Source organism: Podarcis gaigeae (assembly GCF_964106915.1).
Source record: "Podarcis gaigeae genome assembly, chromosome: 16".
Taxonomy (NCBI): Eukaryota; Metazoa; Chordata; class Lepidosauria; order Squamata; family Lacertidae; genus Podarcis; species Podarcis gaigeae.
Genome location: NC_139693.1, coordinates 29,856,592 through 29,875,001, shown reverse-complemented (window position 1 = coordinate 29,875,001; position 18,410 = coordinate 29,856,592). Strand labels below are relative to the sequence as shown.

General features: G+C 45.6%; 1 protein-coding gene and 1 long non-coding RNA gene across 2 annotated transcripts in view; one reads left to right on the top strand and one right to left on the bottom strand.

Moving 5' to 3' along the window:
* Positions 1-18,410, bottom strand: part of SEPTIN5 (septin 5) — an 85,639-nt gene that overhangs the window by 38,267 nt on the left and 28,962 nt on the right. The window lies entirely within an intron of this gene.
* On the top strand, positions 1,054-17,414 carry LOC310834354. Its single transcript, XR_014559218.1, has 2 exons — positions 1,054-1,363; positions 17,147-17,414. It is a non-coding gene; the product is annotated as an uncharacterized lncRNA (long non-coding RNA).

Here is an 18,410-nt window from a genome sequence, read left to right as displayed (position 1 = left end):
AAGGACTTTGATGGGGAGTCTGCCCTGGGTATGGTCTAGGTCAGTGTTTCTCAACCTGTGGGTCCCCAGATGTTGTTGGACTACAACTCCCATCATTCCTAGCCAGCATGATCAGTGGTCAGCGATGATGGGAGTTGTAGTCCAACATCTGGGGACCCACAGGTTGAGAACCGCTAGTCTAGGTGCTTTGACAATCAACTCCTCTTCCCAGGGAACTCAGGGAATCGTAGCTCTGTGAGGAGAACAGGAGGAGAATCGTAGCTCTGTGAGGAGAACAATTCTCTCCTCCCTTAACAAACTGTACTTCCCCAGTTTCTTTGGGGGGACTGACAAAATGGTACAGGGGTGCTTTAAATGCAGAGTGTGAGTGTAGGCCTAGTTACCATATTTTTCACTCTATAGGGCGCACTTTTTCCCCTCCAAAAATTAAGGGGAAATGTGTGTGCGTCCTATGGAGGGAATGCAGGCTCCTTGGCTTCAGCGATGGCAACATGAAGCCTCCAAAGCACAGAGGGAGCACTCCCTCCACGCTCCGGAGGCTTCGCGTTGCTTTCGCTGAAGCCTGGAGAGCGAGAGGGGTCAGTGCACACCGACCCCTCTCGCTCTCCAGGCTTCAGGGAGCCTTTGGAGCACAGAGGGAACTCGCACTGCGCTCCAAAGGCTTCGGGTTCCTTTTGCTGAAGCCGGGAGAGCAAGACTCTCCTGGCTTCAGCAGAGAGGGAGAGCTACGCAGCGCCCCTTCAGCAAAGCGGGAGGAGAAATGGAAGGGGCTCCATTTCTCCTGCCACTTCGCTGAAGGAGAGCTGAGCAGAGAGGGGGAGAATTTTTTTCCCCTGTTCTCCCCCTCCTATGGTCCGGTGCGTCCTATAGAGCGAAAAATACGGTAACTGGTGACCTGACTCAGGATGGGCTGAAGAACACAGCATCTCCTAAGCCAGGTGCTCCTATAGCACACTGCAGCAAATCCCAGCTTCCAGGGATTTCTGATACTTGTACAAACTTTAGGATTGAAGCGAATTTCTTGTAATTCAAGCAAGCTGTTCGGTGCTGTGAATCAGGAGAGGGTAATTATGTGATGCAACAGCTGTCATGCAAGAGGAAGTTCCTGGGTCTTGGAACATTTCCCAGCTCCCAGCTCCTTTCCTACTTCTGAACAGCCGCTCTAGCTCCATAAAAAAAGGTCTATTTTTATCCTCCCTGATGATGTGTTGTCAGGAAAGACCATTTTGCCGGCGTTTTGGCTTTCTCTCTTTCCGACGCCTTCGACCCTGTCTCCATTCACAACTTTTGAAATCCGGCTTTCATAAGAGATGGCTTCCCAGGAGTCGAGAGCGATGGCTCCCTCTAATAGCGAACGGGGGTGGTGAGTGCCGATGGACATGGAGGCAGAACATGTTTGATGATAAACCAGAGGGCCATATCAAGCAGGCTGCAAGGGAGGGAGGGGAAACACCTGAGATCAAAATCAAAACACTAATGATCTCTAAAGCCAGGAGGCAAAACCTCCCCGCTAAAAATAAAAACAGCCCAACAGGACTGAGTATTCTCAAGAGCCACAAAATGTTGCAAGTTGGAAAAGGAAAGTGGAAAAATGGGAGGGTGTAGGAATGGAACATTCTGGGAAAGGGGCATGGTTAGCTGGCTGGCAGAAACCCCGAGCAGGAATACTCCCATAAAGTGTTATGCAATATATCAGAGCATCTCATGTAGGTTTCATTTGTGACATACCCAGAATATTGCAGTCGTTGGCAGTGTCCAGGCAGAAATCAGCAAAAATGGCCGCGAAGATTCGGATGTTAGACGTATGGCAACCCAACTTTGCCCAAAAAAGCTCAAGAACTTTTGTGTACAGATTTTCACTTTTTGAAATACCTTAGAAGTCGAATGGAATCCATTCCGGGTCATGTGGCCAGCATGACTGAGTCACTTCTGGCGAACCAGAGCAGCGCACGGAAACGTCATTTACCTTCCCGCTGGAGCGATACCTATTTATCTACTTGCACTTTGACATGCTTTTGAACTGCTAGGTTGGCAAGAGCTGGGACCGAGCAATGGGAGCTCACCCCGTCGCAGGGATTCAAACCGCCAACCTTCTGATCGGCAAGCCCTAGGCTCTGTGCTTTAACCCACAGCGCCACCCGCATCCCGCAAAATATAAATTTTGTTAAATAAAACAAATACGGTTTTCCAGACTTCTCCTTGAAGGGAGACTCGAAAGGTGGTGACAAAAGAGAGGGCCTTTTCAGTTGTGGCTCCCCATCTACTAGAGACTGCCACCTGTGCTTGCATTCCTCGCCAACCCCATCTGACCCTCACCAAACCCAACACCCCTCCCTTCATATTTCACCCAAGCTCTCTTTCCCTCACAGTCCCTTAAAGCCCCCACAGCTTTTTCAAGCCCTGCCCTCATGTCCTTGCAGTTCATCTGTGTCCCTCCATCCCTGCTCTATTCGAAACTGTTTTTTAAAACCGCCATTTTAAAGCCTGGCTTCCCACTTGCTCCCCCACCCAACTTCATGCAAATCCTCCAGTGGGGGGCTATGTGACAACAGCCTTACAATTTTTTATATATAGGAAGATATATAGGATAAAGATTGGAGGTGTTGTAGGAAAATGTTGGTGCTTTATGTGCATTTTTCTATGGGATAATGTATTTCTGATTATGGTTTTTAAACGTTACGTTGCTTGGAAGCCTGTCAGGTAAACAAAGGACTAATAAATTTAATAAATAATTTTGTTAAAAATGTAAAGGGGTGAGATGAGTGTACTGCCTCTCCCCGAATGACCTTAGGCTACAAAGAACACTGCATTATTTTTATTTTTATTTTTATTTTTATCCCAGCTGCTTTTGCCCCACTTGGTACCAAGCTGATTCCGTCTCGTGCATCAGATAATTCTCTCTAAGGGAGCCCTTTGTCCACCGAGTCAGCAGCTGCCTCAAATGGAGCGGGAACAATCCAGGCATTCTGCCCCAGCCGTCTTAAAAGGACACTCACTTCCTTTGAGTGCAAAACAAACCAGTGGGTGTGTCCAGCAGTTATTGTCTTTTCGGTCCGAAGTTATTGGTTTGTAGTCAATGCTAGTCCTACTCAGAGTAGACCCGCTGAAATCAAGGGGCCTAACCTAGTCATGCTCATGACTTTCAGTGGGTCTACTCTGCATAGCCATAAAGACTACGCTGTTCCTCCATGGTTAGAGGCAGTGAGGCTTCTGAGGGAATTACAGGTAGGCAGTGTGCTCTTCTGCCAAGAATTGTAAGTTGGAAGGAATTCAGAGGGTCATCTAATCCAAGGCACTGAAATGCAGGAGTCTATGGTTCTCTGTTCCTATTTTGGCAAAGTAATAATCATAAATAAATAAGAATAAAAATGTGCACCCCAACCACCGAGACCATTCCATTGCAACTACCCAACCTCCCAAAATTTCAACACCTCTCATGATGGTTTGACCCCTTTCCGTTTTAACAGTACAAATTCTACAAACAGCCTCCATATCTCCTCAAAATCATTTCTCCTGCATATTCCCTGCCTTACCTTAATGGCACATGTCAATTTATCATTCATAGCTATATCCCACCCCTCTTTACACCATTCTTCCATTTGATATTCTGCTTGCCCCTTCCACTTCCTATCTATAACAATTTGTGCAGCTGTCAATAAATTTGTGAGCAAGTCCTCCATAGCCTGCGAACCTTCCACCCCATCATAAATTGATAATAATGCTACCTCTGAACTTTTGGTCAGCTTTAACCCAGTGATTTCTGTTATCTCCTCAAAAACCCTTTGCCAAAATAATTGTACACATTTACATCCCCACCACATGTGAACATAATTCCCTGTTTCCTGGCATTCCCCTCCTCCCTGGTTATGTTATTATACTTATTGTTGAAGATATCGTATACATCCCAGCATACTAAGGGGCTGTTTGTGGTTCTCAACCATTTTTTGCTTAAAAGTAAAGGTAAAGGGACCCCTGACCATTAGGTCCAGTCATGGCCGACTCTGGAGTTGAGGTGCTCATCTCGCTTTAATGGCCGAGGGAGCCAGCGTACAGCTTCCGGGTAATGTGAGCAGCATGACTAAGCCGTTTCTGGCGAACAGAAATGCCGTTTACCTTCCCGCCAGAGCAGTACCTATTTATCTACTTGCACTTTGACGTGCTTTCGAACTGCTAGGTTGGCAGGAGCAGGGAGCTCACCCCGTTGTGGGGATTCGAATCACTGACCTTCTGATTGGCAAGTCCTAGGCTCTGTGTTTTAACCCACAGCGCCACCCGAGTCCCGATTTTTTTTATTTATTTTTTTGCTTAACCCCCCCCCCAAAAAAATCTGTTGCGGTAGAACCGCCATCCGCTCTCCCTGCCCCCACACAAAATGAGAAAGAGAAGAGAGGCGAAACTCATTTAACGGTTAATTCATTTAACGGTTGCCACATTTCGAATGACAAAACTTCCCAAAGGGAGGTAGAAAACCTCCAGTTTTAAACAGACCAGCTGATGATGAAAGCGCACATAATATTTCAACAGAGAAGATATATAAGCATACAGCACAGGCGTTCTCTGCACAACAACATCTACCAACCAGGAAATTGGATAAGGAAATGAGACACTAACCAGGGGCTCACATCAACCACTGGCTGATGACTTCTCAGGCAGACAGGCCTTCTCACCTCCCAAAATGTCACTTTTAATACTAGACTCTGGTGCTCATCCCAAGAAGCAACCAATGAGTTTTAGCCCTGTGCAAATTAAAAACCCTCTCCCTTTTTGCAGAATTCTGTTCTTCCACTAGAGGGGTGCACCGGACTGCAATACAGGCAGCTAACACCTCCCCATCCTTTGTCAATCTTCCGTCTACTAAATTAGCCAGACCTTTGTTTGATTGTTTTCCAGACAGGGTTCTGTGGAAGGCTCCCCAGGATGGTCTGTGAAACATTGTCATTCTGGGTGAAATACTTATTACCACATTTTTCTTCAGTTTCTTGGTTTGCATGGGGCAGGGAGAATAGAGGGCTCAGGTTCTGCAGGATATCACGACCACACAACAAGGGTCCCTTAACCAAAAGAAGAAGAAAAGGGATTGAGAACCAAAACAATACAACTGAATCTTGTTAGCAGGATGTTTGGAATTAATAACTTTGTGGAAGAGCACTTTAGGGAAGAGAAACGTTTGTCCTGGAATATGTCCACGAATGGTGGCAATGAATCTTACTTGCCTTGGATGGGAGAGAGAGGGGCACATGTAAAAACTTCAGAAGGTCACAAGGCTTGAAGGTGACATACTGCACAAAGGCGATATTCACATACAGTGGTGCCTCGCAAGACGAAAAGAATCCGTTCCGCGATTCTCTTCGTATAGCGGTTTTTTCATCTTGCGAAGCAAGCCCATTGACAGCTTAGCGGATTAGCGCTATTAGTGGTCTAGCAGCTTTTAGCGATCAGCTGTTAAGCGGCTTATCAGCGGAACAGCTGATAAGCGGCTTAGCGGCTTAGGAAAAGGGCGGGAAAGGCGGGGGAAAACCCGTGGGAACTCGCAAGATTTTTTCGTCTTGCGAAGCAACCCCATAGAGAAATTTGTTTAGCGAAGCGCCTCCAAAATGGAAAACCCTTTCGTCTAGCGGGTTTTCCGTCTTGCGAGGCATTCGTCTTGCGGGGCACCACAGTACCGTCCAACATTTTCAGATCAAAAACCAGGAAGCGCATATTCTGGGATGTACTCTCAGGCAGGTCACGTGACCCATGCCACGATCTCAGCCCCAAAAAGTGCTTTGGGGGGGGCACAATCTCACACGGCACCAGAAACCACACATTTGGGGGTGATTTTGTTTCGACATGAGAGTGCATGAGATTGTGGAACCCAAAATGGCCAGCGCGATCTCGCATGAAAAAAATGGGAAGCCCCCTTTTTCTGGGACACTCATGGCTTCCCTCAAGGGGGTGCAGTTTATAAGAGTGCTGAGAGTTGTTAGGGAAACAGACCCCTGTGAAGAGGGACTTGGGGGGGTTAAGCCACTCTGGGAATTGTAGCTCTGAGAGAGGATTAAGGGTCTCTTAACAACTCTCAGCACCCTTAATAAGCACCTTGAATCCATTGGGCGGAGTCATGACTGTTCAAAGTGGTATCATAGTGCTTTATATGGCTAGTGTTGATGAGGCTAAAGAAAATCTGTCGCTCCATCCACTTTCTACCTCAGACTGTAGATTTTGGGCCAAAAATATTCCCCATCCCTGACACATGAGGAGGGGGCATTGCAATCCAATATTTCAGGAACACCAGAAGCCCAGAGTGGCAAGGGCAACCAAGTCAGATGGGCAGGGTGCAAATGAATTATTATTATTATTATTATTATTATTATTATTATTATTAAAGCTGCTTTATCCTGAACCAAGCCATTGTTCCATCTAGCCAGGGCCCCCATGAGCCCTTGAAAGATGTTGGTACCCCCCTGTATATCTAATTCAAAATATAAACAATAATAAAATGTAAAAAAAAAAAAATCCTGAAATGAAGCAAAACCTACAGCAAGATGGGAAAAAACATTTGCTTTTGTATACTTCCACTTTATTTATATTTGAAAATAAATTCTCCTTCTTTTTCTAATTGCAAAGTCTTTGATCAAATCTTCAAAAGCAGGCTTCCTCAAACTTGGCCCTCCAGATGTTTCGAGATTACAATTCCCATCATCTTTGACCACTGGTCCTGCTAGCTAGGGATCATGGGAGTTGTAGGCCAAAAGCATCTGGAAGGCCAAGTTTGAGGAAGCCTGCTCAAAAGTAATCTTGCATAACACATCTGCATCTATACTTAGTGGAGAGGAAGCAGCCAGCCTGCCTTGTTGCATAGTTGTTCTGTTGGGATTTTTAATATACTTCAACTGAGAAAATGAAAGCTCAGCTGAGTGATTTGTGACCATTAACGTTAAAAATCCAGCAACGGGGAATTTCTGCAGTGCCCTCCTTTCCCTGATGCACAAAGCACATGCTTATTTTGCGTAATGGTTAATGGTTAATCCAGCCTTGCATCTCACCCTATATTATCTATACAGACTGGCAGCAGTTCCCCAGGGTTCCAGGCGTGGTCCTCTCCCAGGCGGGGATTCAACCTGGGCTCTTTTGCCCGCTTTGCCACTAAGCTACTGTCCTTTCCCCGTAGCTCCTCTGACAGTGATTCAGTGGCTGGCCCAGTGCTGGATTTACATACAGTGGTAACCCCTGGTTTCGAACGGGATCTGTTCTGGAGCCCCGTTCGCAACCTGAGCAGAACGCAACCCGTGTCTGCGCATCTGCACGTTGCGATTTGCTGCTTCAGCGCATGCGCATGACGTCATTTTGAGCGTCTGTACATGCGCGAGCGGCGCAACCTGGAAGTAACCCTTTCCGATACTTCCGGGTCGCCGGGGGACACAGCCTGAAAAGATTTAACCCGAAGCGTCTTTAACCCGAGGTATGACTGTATAAGCTAAACAAGCTATAGCTTAGGGCCCCACTCTCTTGGGGGGCCCCCAAAAAAATTAAAGGGGAAAAACTGGATGTACATTTCCAAAATATAAGATAAAAAACAAATAATATTAAACCCACATACAGCAACAGTATTTTGTGTTGTGTAGGCTCCTATGATGTAAGTAATGGGCCCCGCCTGCTAGCCTGCTCCCTAAAATATCACTGGTAATTATTTCACTATTAATATACTTCTTCTTAATTGTATTTCACTATTAATATACTTCTTCTTAATTGTATTTCAGTTCAACAATTACTTTGATAAAATACATATTTTGTTATGTGCAAATAGCTTTAGATTCCTGTTAGGTCCATAAATTACCATATAGCATATATTCAACACAAAAAAACAGCAACAATTTGTTGTTGACAAAGGACAGCAGGACATATAAAGGGCCCCATTACCTTCAGTAGCTTAGGGCCTCATCAAACCTAAATCCAGCCCTGGGCTGGCCCAAGGCAAGTCATGTACAGTGGTACCTCTGGTTACGTACTTAATTCGTTCCGGAGGTCCGTACTTAACCTGAAAGTGTTCTTAACCTGAAGCACCACTTTAGCTAATGGGGCCTCCTGCTGCCACCGTGCCACCGGAGCACGATTTCTGTTCTCAACCTGAAGCAAAGTTATTAACCCGGGGTACTATTTCTGGGTTAGCAGAGTCTGTAACCTGAAGCATATGTAACCTGAGGTACCACTGTAGTCCAATATCCACGGTGGAGATGCAAAATAGAGTTGGGTTTTTCCCCCCCTCAAGGACTCTACAAGAGTTGGCCTCCCTCCAGCTGAAGCTGCCCATGACCTCGAGGGGAACAAAATTTTGGTATGAAGTGACAAGTATTATGTTCCTGAGCCAGCAATATCAAAGCAGCCGAACGACAACAAAAAGACACGCACACCGAGGCCCGGACACATAATACAAATGTGGATCCTCCTTTCCGATCCAGGGCAAAATGAAAACAACCGCCCTTTTGTCTTCTATCCTTGGCAGAGTGAAATCAAAGGAGCCTGGAAGCGCTTTGTCTCCATCTGACATGTTGAGTGCAGACATGTTTGGGAGGTGGCAGTTTTATGAAAGGGTGAATTATTTTACCCAAACGAGCCGTCGGTCAGCTGAACTGTACACTTGAGGCCCTCAGTGCTGGGAACACAAGCCTTATATTGAGTCTTTCAGGCCCTTGGGTCCAGGGCAGGGCTGTAGCTCAGTGCCAGAGCACATCACATTGCACACAGAAGGTCCCAGGTTCAAATCTCGGTATCTCCAGGTAGGGCTGGGAACGTCCTCTGCCTGAACCCCTCAGAGATCTACAATTTCCAGAGTGTTTTATTAGTCAATGCCTCTTCCCAGAGAATTCTGGGATTTGTAGCGCTTTAAGAAGAATAGAGTTTTCCTAACAACTCTCAACACCCTTAAGAAATTACATTTGCCAAGGGGAATAGCTCTGACTGTTTACAGTGGCATGATGATGCTTTAAATGTATGGTGTGCCATTTTGAATAGCATCATTGTTTTCTAACATAAATCTCTCACGTTTCTTCCACTATGTACTCGTTGCAGCCCACATGCTCTTAGGGTTAATCAATAAATAAATCTGAACTAGACTGGTGAAAATTTAAGGAACTTTGGAATAGTAAACAGAAGACAACTAAATACAGTCTTTCTGCCATTTTTATGAGAACGTATGGCATCTTAAAAAGCAGAGACATCACCTTGCCAACAAAGGTCCGTATAGTTAAAGCTATGGTTTTCCCAGTAGTGATGTATGGAAGTGAGAGCTGGACCATAAAGAAGGCTGATCGCCAAAGAATTGATGCTTTTGAATTATGGTGCTGGAGGAGACTCTTGAGAGTCCCATGGACTGCAAGAAGATCAAACCTATCCATTCTGAAGGAAATCAGCCCTGAGTGCTCACTGTAAGGACAGATCCTGAAGCTGAGGCTCCAATACTTTGGCCACCTCATGAGAAGAGAAGACTCCCTGGAAAAGCCCCTGATGTTGGGAAAGATGGAGGGCACAAGGAGAAGGGGACGCAGAGGACAAGATGGTTGGACAGTGTTCTCGAAGCTAACAGCATGAGTCTGACCAAACTGCGGGAGGCAGTGGAAGACAGGAGTGCCTGGTGTGCTCTGGTCCATGGGGTCACGAAGAGTCAGACACGACTAAACAACTAAACAACTAAACAACAACGATGGCTTCACCCGAAATGATCAACATTTTGAAGCTCAGAATAGCAATATTAACTTTATCATAAGTTCACTTCTTTTAATAGGTATTTGTTACTCCACTTCTGTACTTAATATTATTTTAAATGGGATTTGGACAAGGATTTACCCACAGGTTATTTTTAATAACATTATGTTATTCTGTTTCCCAGGAGTTGCATTCTCTTAATCTCCAAATGAAATACTTTTTAAAGATAACGATAAAGGCAACCAAAAAGGGGAAGGTCTGTGCCTTCCTTCTTGTCGCACTTAACATACCAAAAAAAACCAAAACCGATGAGTGTGTCGCTCCCATGGCAACCATTTGCTTGTTCCCAATCTCAGCGTGTGCCTCTTATTTGGCAACCGTGCCTCACACTCCTCCTAAAGAACTAAGCCCTTGGCACTGCCAATAGATGTCAAAGGCTTTGGTTTGGGCTCCCTCGCTCTGCGTTACACCAGCGAACCTGTTTGCCCTCCAGAAAGGTCCACTGAAGGCTCAAATAGAAGATGGAACCTGCCACCTCTCCAGAGTCACCTCAGTGTCAGCATGGCACTGCCAGTTTCCCTGGGTGGGCATGCTTGGCACACAACTCTAGGGCTAGCAATGACCAGACATAAGCCACATTTGCACCGTATGTTGGACTTCCCCAAAAGAATTCTGGGAGCTGTAGTTTGTTAAGGGTGCTGAGAGTTGTCAAGAGACCCCTGTATTTCCCTCACAGAGCTACAATTCCAGAGCACCCTCGGAAGAGGGGTTGGTTGTTAAACCATAAGGGTTTGGAGATGGGTGAGTCTACGCCAAGGGTCAGCAAACTTTTTCAGCAGGGGGCCGGTCCACTGTCCCTCAGACCTTGTGGGGGGCCGGACTATATTTTGAAGAAAAAAGTATGAACAAATTCCTATGCCCCACAAATAACCCAGAGATGCATTTTAAATAAAAGGGCATATTCTACTCATGTAAAAACACGCTGATTCCCAGACCATCCACAGGCCAGATTTAGAAGGCAATTGGGCCAGATCTGGCCCCCGGGCCTTAGTTTGCCTACCCATGGTCTACGCCTTCTCCATCTCTTTTTTTTTCTTTGCCTGAACTGCAACGGAAATCATCCTTCTTTCTCAACGCCAGAATTTCACAACTCTGCCAAGTCTGTTGCTCAAGCCTGCTTCATTTGGGGTCAAGCAAGTTCTCCTTTCTCAGGATTCGTGGTTCCTCTTTGATCCGGGCATCATCTATGCAAATAGCTATCTGAATTCTCCTCGGGTAACCAAAACAGCAGCGCCCAACCACGGGAGGAAGGTTTCGGCAGGCTTGGGGAACAAGAGCCCAAGGTTTCAAGAAGCACAAAAACTATTTTTCCGGGGGTGGGAGTGCAACTAAGCAGGAAAGCGACTCCTGAACAGCCCAATGGCTGCAGTGCAATTTCAGTTGGCATGGAATTGTGACAGACGTTTGGAGTGGTGGAGGCAACGGAATGGAGTATCCTGAAAGAGGGTGGTGACTGACCAGTGCAACAGCAGGTCAGGAAATGCAACAGCTGTATACTGTCTGTACTTTGTTATATAATAAAAAAAAAGTTTGTGAGCAACCTGAAGGACTTTATTGATCAACAAAAGAGAAATGTCATAAATAAAAATGATTAGTGACATGGAAGTTTCTTTTAATTAAATAGGAAAGGGTGTGATCTACAGCCCCCCCCAAAAAAAATTATTATCAATGGTCTTAGTATTAGATTTGTAAGTTGCTCTGGGTCACTTTTATGAGTAAAGCAATTAATAAATATTATTGATAATAATAATACCGGAGGCCTTTACAGTCTGTAAAAAAAGGGCTGAAAATGGACTTGATTCCAATACACATATAATTAGTAGAAGAAGAAAGAGCTACCAGATGGAACTAGTTTAAGGAAGCTCATTTCCTAACAGCTAAGCAGCCTAGAAATTCCAAATCTTCAATGTACGAATATTCAGCAGAGGCAGAACATAAAAACATCATGGCTGGCAGACAATGATAGCTTTAAACTCCGTGAATCTGTCAAATTCTGTTTAGAAGAGCTGTGGTGAATCAGGCCAATGCCGTCTCTAGTCCAGCACCCTGTTCTTACAGTGGCCAACCAGATAAGGAGGCCACAAACAGGACTTGGATGCAGCAGTTGGCCTCTTGCCCCTCGTGATTCCCAGCCACTGTTGATCAGGGGTCTACTGCCTCTGATAGGGGAGTTGGAACATCGCCGCCCTTGTGGCTGCTAGCTGTCGGTAACCTTCTCCTCCAGGAATTTGTTTCCCCCTTGTTTTGGAAGCCATCCAAGATGGCGGCCACAGTGACATACCGTGGTTACGAATTCCATCATTTAACTCTGCACTGTGTGAAAAGGTCTGTCCTTCTGTCTGTCCCCAGTCTTCCAACGTTTAGGTTCCTTGTATGGCTCCAAGTTCCAGTGATTTGAGAGAGGCGTTTCCAGAATTATAGGGGCAGAACTACCAATTTTATTTTATTTTTTGTATATGTATTTATTTATTTTTTGTATATTACAGTGGTACCTCAGGTTAAGTACTTAATTCGTTCCGGAGGTCCGTACTTAACCTGAAACTGTTCTTAACCTGAAGCACCACTTTAGCTAATGGGGCCTGCTGCTGCTGCTGCTGCTGCACCACCGGAGCCCGATTTCTGTTCTCATCCTGAAGCAAAGTTCTTAACCTGAAGCACTATTTCTGAGTTAGCCAAGTCTGTAACCTGAAGCGTCTGTAACCTGAAGCGCATGTAACCTGAGGTACCACTGTATATATAATTGTATATATGTAATTGTATAGAAATTGTGTGTGTGTCTGTGTGTGTGTGTGTGTGTGTGTGTGTATATATATATATATATATATATATGCTTTCGTAGATTTTCACGGGTACAGGAATGCAGGTTTTGGTGTCCTCGGGTGTCTTCCCGTGTAAAAGTTGGGGTGTCTAGGCGACGTTATATATATATAATTATGCAACTACAGCAGCAAGAATGTTACTTGCCCAAAAATGAAAATAAGATGTCTGAGATGTTTTTGGTTGGGATGTGAGTGATGAGAGGAAAAGAATTTGGTTCAGTTCACATTCCAAGGTGAACCTACCTAACAGACCATTTCTGAAACAACACAATCTGAAGCACAGCCGTCCTTCAATGTTTGCTCTTCCCTGGATTTGCAGTGCAGTTCTCAACCCAAGTAACGAGTGCAACAATGCATCTACTGGGTTAAATTGTGCCTTAAAAGGCATATATTCATGCCAATAACATACAAAAAGGTGCTGTGTTAGGGGGAATTGTGTGCAAACAGGAGATTATCGGGAAAAATTCACCTAAAAATGCTGATTAATTTTCATGAGGACCTTTAAAAAAAAAATGCAGACTGATGTGGAAATGTGGAGAATTGCAGATCGCAGACATCCTGCCTCCAGCCCAGCCCATGCAGACAGAGGTTATTATGTGCAAGCAATAAATAAATCTGTATTTAGGCAAGGAGCCTAAATACATGCCTTGAAGCAAAGTATTTCAGAGGAGGCCAGCGACATACCCTCCAACATTTCTCTGATGAAAATAGGGGCATCCTAAATAATAATCCTAAATGGCATTTCCGTGTGCTGCGCTGGTGCAGGCTCGCCAGAGCAGCTTCGTCACGCTTGCCACGTGACCCAGAAGTGTCTGCGGACAGCACTGCCTCCCGGCCTCTAGAGTGAGATGAGCGCACAACCCCAGAGTCTGTCAAGACTGGCCCGTACGGGCAGGGGTACCTTTACCTTTATATACCACATAAGGGACGCGTGTGGCGCTGTGGGTAAAACCTCAGTGCCTAGAGCTTGCCGATCGGAAGGTCGGCGGTTCGAATCCCCGCGGTGGGGTGAGCTCCTGTCTTTTGGTCCCAGCTCCTGCCCACCTAGCAGTTCGAAAGCACCCCCAAGTGCAAGTAGATAAATAGGTACCGCTTATAGCGGGAAGGTAAACAGCGTTTCCATGTGCTGCGCTGGTGCTGGCTCGCCAGAGCAGCTTCGTCACGCTGGCCACGTGACCCGGAAGTGTCTCCCGACAGCGCTGGCCCCTGGCCTCTTAAGTGAGATGGGCGCACAACCCTAGAGTCGGACACGACTGGCCCGTATGGGCAGGGGTACCTTTAGCTTTAAATAATAATAATAATAATAATAATAATAATAATAATAATAGTAATAGTAATAGTAAAAGTAATAACAATAATATTTATACCCCGCCCATCTGACTGGGTTGCCCCAGCCACTCTGGGCAGCTTCCAATATATATAAAACATAATACAGGGCTGCCATACGTCAAGAATTTCCTGGACATAGCCGGTATTTGTCTGTTGAAAATAGTGTCTGGTCAGAATTTTGAAAAATCCAGGCATATGGCAGCCCATATTGGAAGTGTTGATTTTTTGGTGAATTTTCCAGAAAAATAGCTTTTAAAAGTGCAACAGGTTTGCGCGCACACACACACAAAAAGCTTTCACTTTTTGAAGCATGGCAACCCTAACACTAAAAAACATTAAGCATTATAAAACTTCCCTAAACTGGGCTGCCTTCAAATATCTTCTCAAGGTTATATAGTTACTTATCCCCTTGGCTTGGGGGTCGGATATTTGCACACCCCAGATATTTCTCTGATGAAAATAGGGACATCCTAAGGCAAAAACGAACACAGGTGGCGCTGTGGGTTAAACCACAGAGCCTAGGTCTTGCTGATCAGAAGGTCGGCAGTTCAAATCCCCGTGACGGGGTGAGCTCCCGTTGCTCAGTCCCTGCACCTGCCAACCTAGCAGTTCAAAAGCACGCCAGTGCAAGTAGATAAATAGGTACCACTCTGGTGGGAAGGTAAACTGTGTTTCTGTGCGCTGCTCTGGTTCACCAGAAGCAGCTTAGTCATGCTGGCCACATGACATGAGCTGTACGCCGGCTCCCTCAGTCAATAAAGCGAGATGAGTGCCGCAACCCCAGAGTCGGCTATGACTGGACCTAATGGACCTTTACCTTTAAAGAAAAAACAGGACATTCCAGGAACAAATCAGAATACTGTTGTGGGCAGAAGGATGCAATGGAATCTCTGGAATCCTGATTTGCAGCCCTCCACTCTGCAATGTTTTGTTGTGGGTCTCACTTGTAAGAATGCAAGAGCAGCTCCACCGGATCCGGCCAACGGCCCATCTAGTCCAGCATCCTGTTCTCACAGCGGCCAGTTAGATGCTTATGGGATGCCTGAAAGCAGGACCTGGCTGCTACAGCAACTCTTCCCACATTGCTGGGAATTGCGAGGCATACTGCCTCCGACAGAGCACAGCTACGTTATCCCGTTTCTGTGGGGCAACTGGGGGAGCGGGCTGTTGCCTCCAAGCTCTGCTTGCCAGTTTCCCAGAAGCATCTGGCTTTCCACTGTGGGAAACAGGATGCGAGACTTAATGGCAATTTGGCGTGATCCAGCCAGGCTCGTCTAATATTCAAAATTCCTAATGCAAGCTGAGTTGCATGAGAAAGCGAGCTCACCACAGCCTCAAGAGCCCCTCAAGAGTCAGCACATGAATCAATCTTTTCACATCAAGATTGTGGGTGTGAGGACGCAACGGTTTAACACATTTATATCCTGTCGTTCTCCCGTCACAAGTGGACTCTGCAACAAAATGTTGCAGCATGACAAAATAACAAAAATAAAAAGAAACAACAGCAAACACAACAGCAAACAAACAAACAAACAAAACTGTAAATAAAAACAGTATCAAATCCATAAAATGGGATTCTCCGAATCCCATGACTTTCCTCCCCTGGTTCCTTAATTTTCTTTTTCAACTGCATATCATTTCTACTCCAAATTATTTTTCTCCCTCACATTTCTTACATTATTTCTAAAACTACAAGTGTTCTTAAAATCCTGTATTAACCCGTTTACAATACTTTTGTAAGTACATAACAAACATTTCCCATTCTTTTTTAAATTTCTTGTCCTCTTCATTTCTGAGCTTTCCATTTAATTTAGTCCATTTAAAAATAAAAATAAAATGTTGCAGCGTGAAGTGCTGCAGTTCTGCATTCTAGGCACAGCATACTATTCCCATACCTCCATTTTAAACTTTTTCTTTCTCCTCCTGCTTAAGCCCCATGAAATCCGCGCTTCCATCTCCATTCCCCCAACAAACACCTCTCGAGGCCCCAAAATATATGATCTGACTGGCGTCAAGAGCATGAACAAAGTCTGCATGCAACTCTGGAAACCCAGAAGTCAAATTTTCTTTAGCGGGCCTTCTAGGTGCAGGAAATTGTCAACAGAGCAGAAGGGAAACATAAGCTCTAGCACACTGTCCAAAGATCTCATGTTGCACAACTTATTTTACCCGTTTTTGCCAAGGAAGAAAAAGAGACCTTTCAGAACGTCACTTGGTCTGCCTGCTATAATTATTACTTTAATCTGGTTCAGCAAGGCCAGTGAAGTTCATAGCTCCCGGGTTCAGAATACAGATCTGTCCAGCTTGAAACACCCGGTTACATACAGTGTGAACAGAGTGCCATTTTCCTGAAACAGTTCTCCAGTGTCGTGGACTGGCTGGACACAGAGGGATGGTGGAGGCACTAGCTGGGCCACCCCCCAAGGGACGAAGGCTCAGAGCCCGGGGGTTGGTGGTGCGACAAGGATGAGTGGTCAGAGGAAGAAGAGGGAAGGAGAAGACTGGGAGTATCAGAAGTGGCAACAAGGTTTAGTGAGCAGGAAGTGGCTGTGGCAGAGAGACCTCCAGAATCAGAGGCAGAAGTGGAAGCAGAAGAAGAGGGAGGCCAAGAAACAGAGAGGAGTCAGGCTGGTGAAGAAGCCAGGGGGTCTCCCCCTCCTGCTGCGATCAGCTCCCTTTCCACCAGCCTGCCAGAACCAGAAGAGGTATGAAGAAGGAGGAGCAGAGGCAGGCGCTTTGGCAGAGTCTCAGATTGCTTGGGAAGGATCCAGGAGATGAGGAGGCTTAGGCAGTTGTGGGGAGGTGTGGACCTTCATATCATGAAATTCTACTCAGTATTGATCCAGAGTAGATTCCAATGTATAGTTAGCAGAGTAACAACTTAAACAAGTTGCAGGATTCCCATGTATTTCATCCAGCAGAACTTTACTGCTACTGAAGGCAATTGAGCATAATGGTCACAAATCCAATACATTCAGGATTGGCACTGCCCATAAGAAATCCAGTTGCAGCAGACTTAAATTAAACTTACAATAACTTAAAATAAGTCTAAATCTTAACACTAAGCATACTGTGTACAGAACACCACACCAGAAGGAAAAGAGATAGAAAGAGAACGTGAAACCCAGGCTCCTTCTGGTCCTACTTTTAGAGTCAGCATGACCTTGATAACAGAACCAGTTTAAACCAGCTGTACTCGGCTTTTCTGAAGGAATAACCAAAAAATCTTGAACCTTCTGCTTGCTTCTTTCACACAGAGAAGCTTCCAGAAACTTCCAGAACCCTCTTGAAATAAGAATAGGAAAGATCTCTACACATCAGATCAATACTTTCTGCACTAAGAAATGCAAACTGACACTTCAGTCCCCACAACTGCCTCATCGGCACAAGATCTTCTGGGAAGAGTTGCTGTGCTCATTCGGCCTGGCACTGCTGAGCAGCTTTGTTTTGCCTAATAAAGAGTTAACACCACATACTCCGTGTGATTTATTGCTGGCCGGCCCCTGGCATCCAGCTCAGAACCTCAAATAAGAAATCATGCCCTGTCCACGTTCAGCAGACACAATGCCCTTTGTGGAAAAAACATTTGTTAATGCTACCCCCAACTCTCAGTAGACTACAGGAGATGGCTACTTCAGCATTGTCCTCCCCCAAAAAGAAAATGCATCACCAAACAAAAGAGAGCACAGATTTGCCTGTACTAATGTGGGGAGAGAGACATTTGGAAATAATCAGTGTGATTAATAAAAGGTAAAGGTAAGGAGACCCCTGACCATTTATCTACTTGCACTTTGACGTATTTTCTAACTGCTAGGTTTAACCTACAGTGCCACCCGCATCCCATATAGTGTGATTTATACAGAACTGCAAAACTTATAGTGGGGAATACTACAATAGCGGGGAATAGTGGGGAAGACTATGTCCAGGTGACCTGCTCAGTCTGCTGACCAGGTGCCGCTTTGGTTAGGGGTCCTCAGGGCTTTTTTTCAGCCAGAACCCACCGGAACTCAGTTCTGGCACCTCTCAGGGGGACACCATTGCCATTACAGTCGTACCTTGGGTCCCGAATGCCTTGCGAGTCAAACGTTTTGGCTCCCGAACGCCGCAAACCGGGAAGAGAGTGTTCTGGTTTGCGAACAGTCTTTGGAACCAGAACATCTGACGCGGCTTATGCGGCTTCTGATTGGCTGCAGGAGCTTCCTGCAGCCAATCGGAAGGCGCGCCTTGGTTTCCGAATGTTTTAGAAGTCAAATGGACTTCCGGAACAGATTCCTTTCGACTTCTGAGGTACCAATGTATAAGAGAACAAGGGAGGTGTCCGTGGTGAATTCTAGCACCTCTTTTTCTATAAAAATAGCATTGCAAGTCCCTTATCTTGGATTCACTAGTTTCTAGAAACAACACAATTCTTTCATTCTTTTACCAGTGTCGCACCTTGCCTGAACTCCCTGCAATATTGACCTTGGATTGTCGCCTGACTTTGTCTGTGGACCACATTTGGACAAGCATATTGTCAAGGCA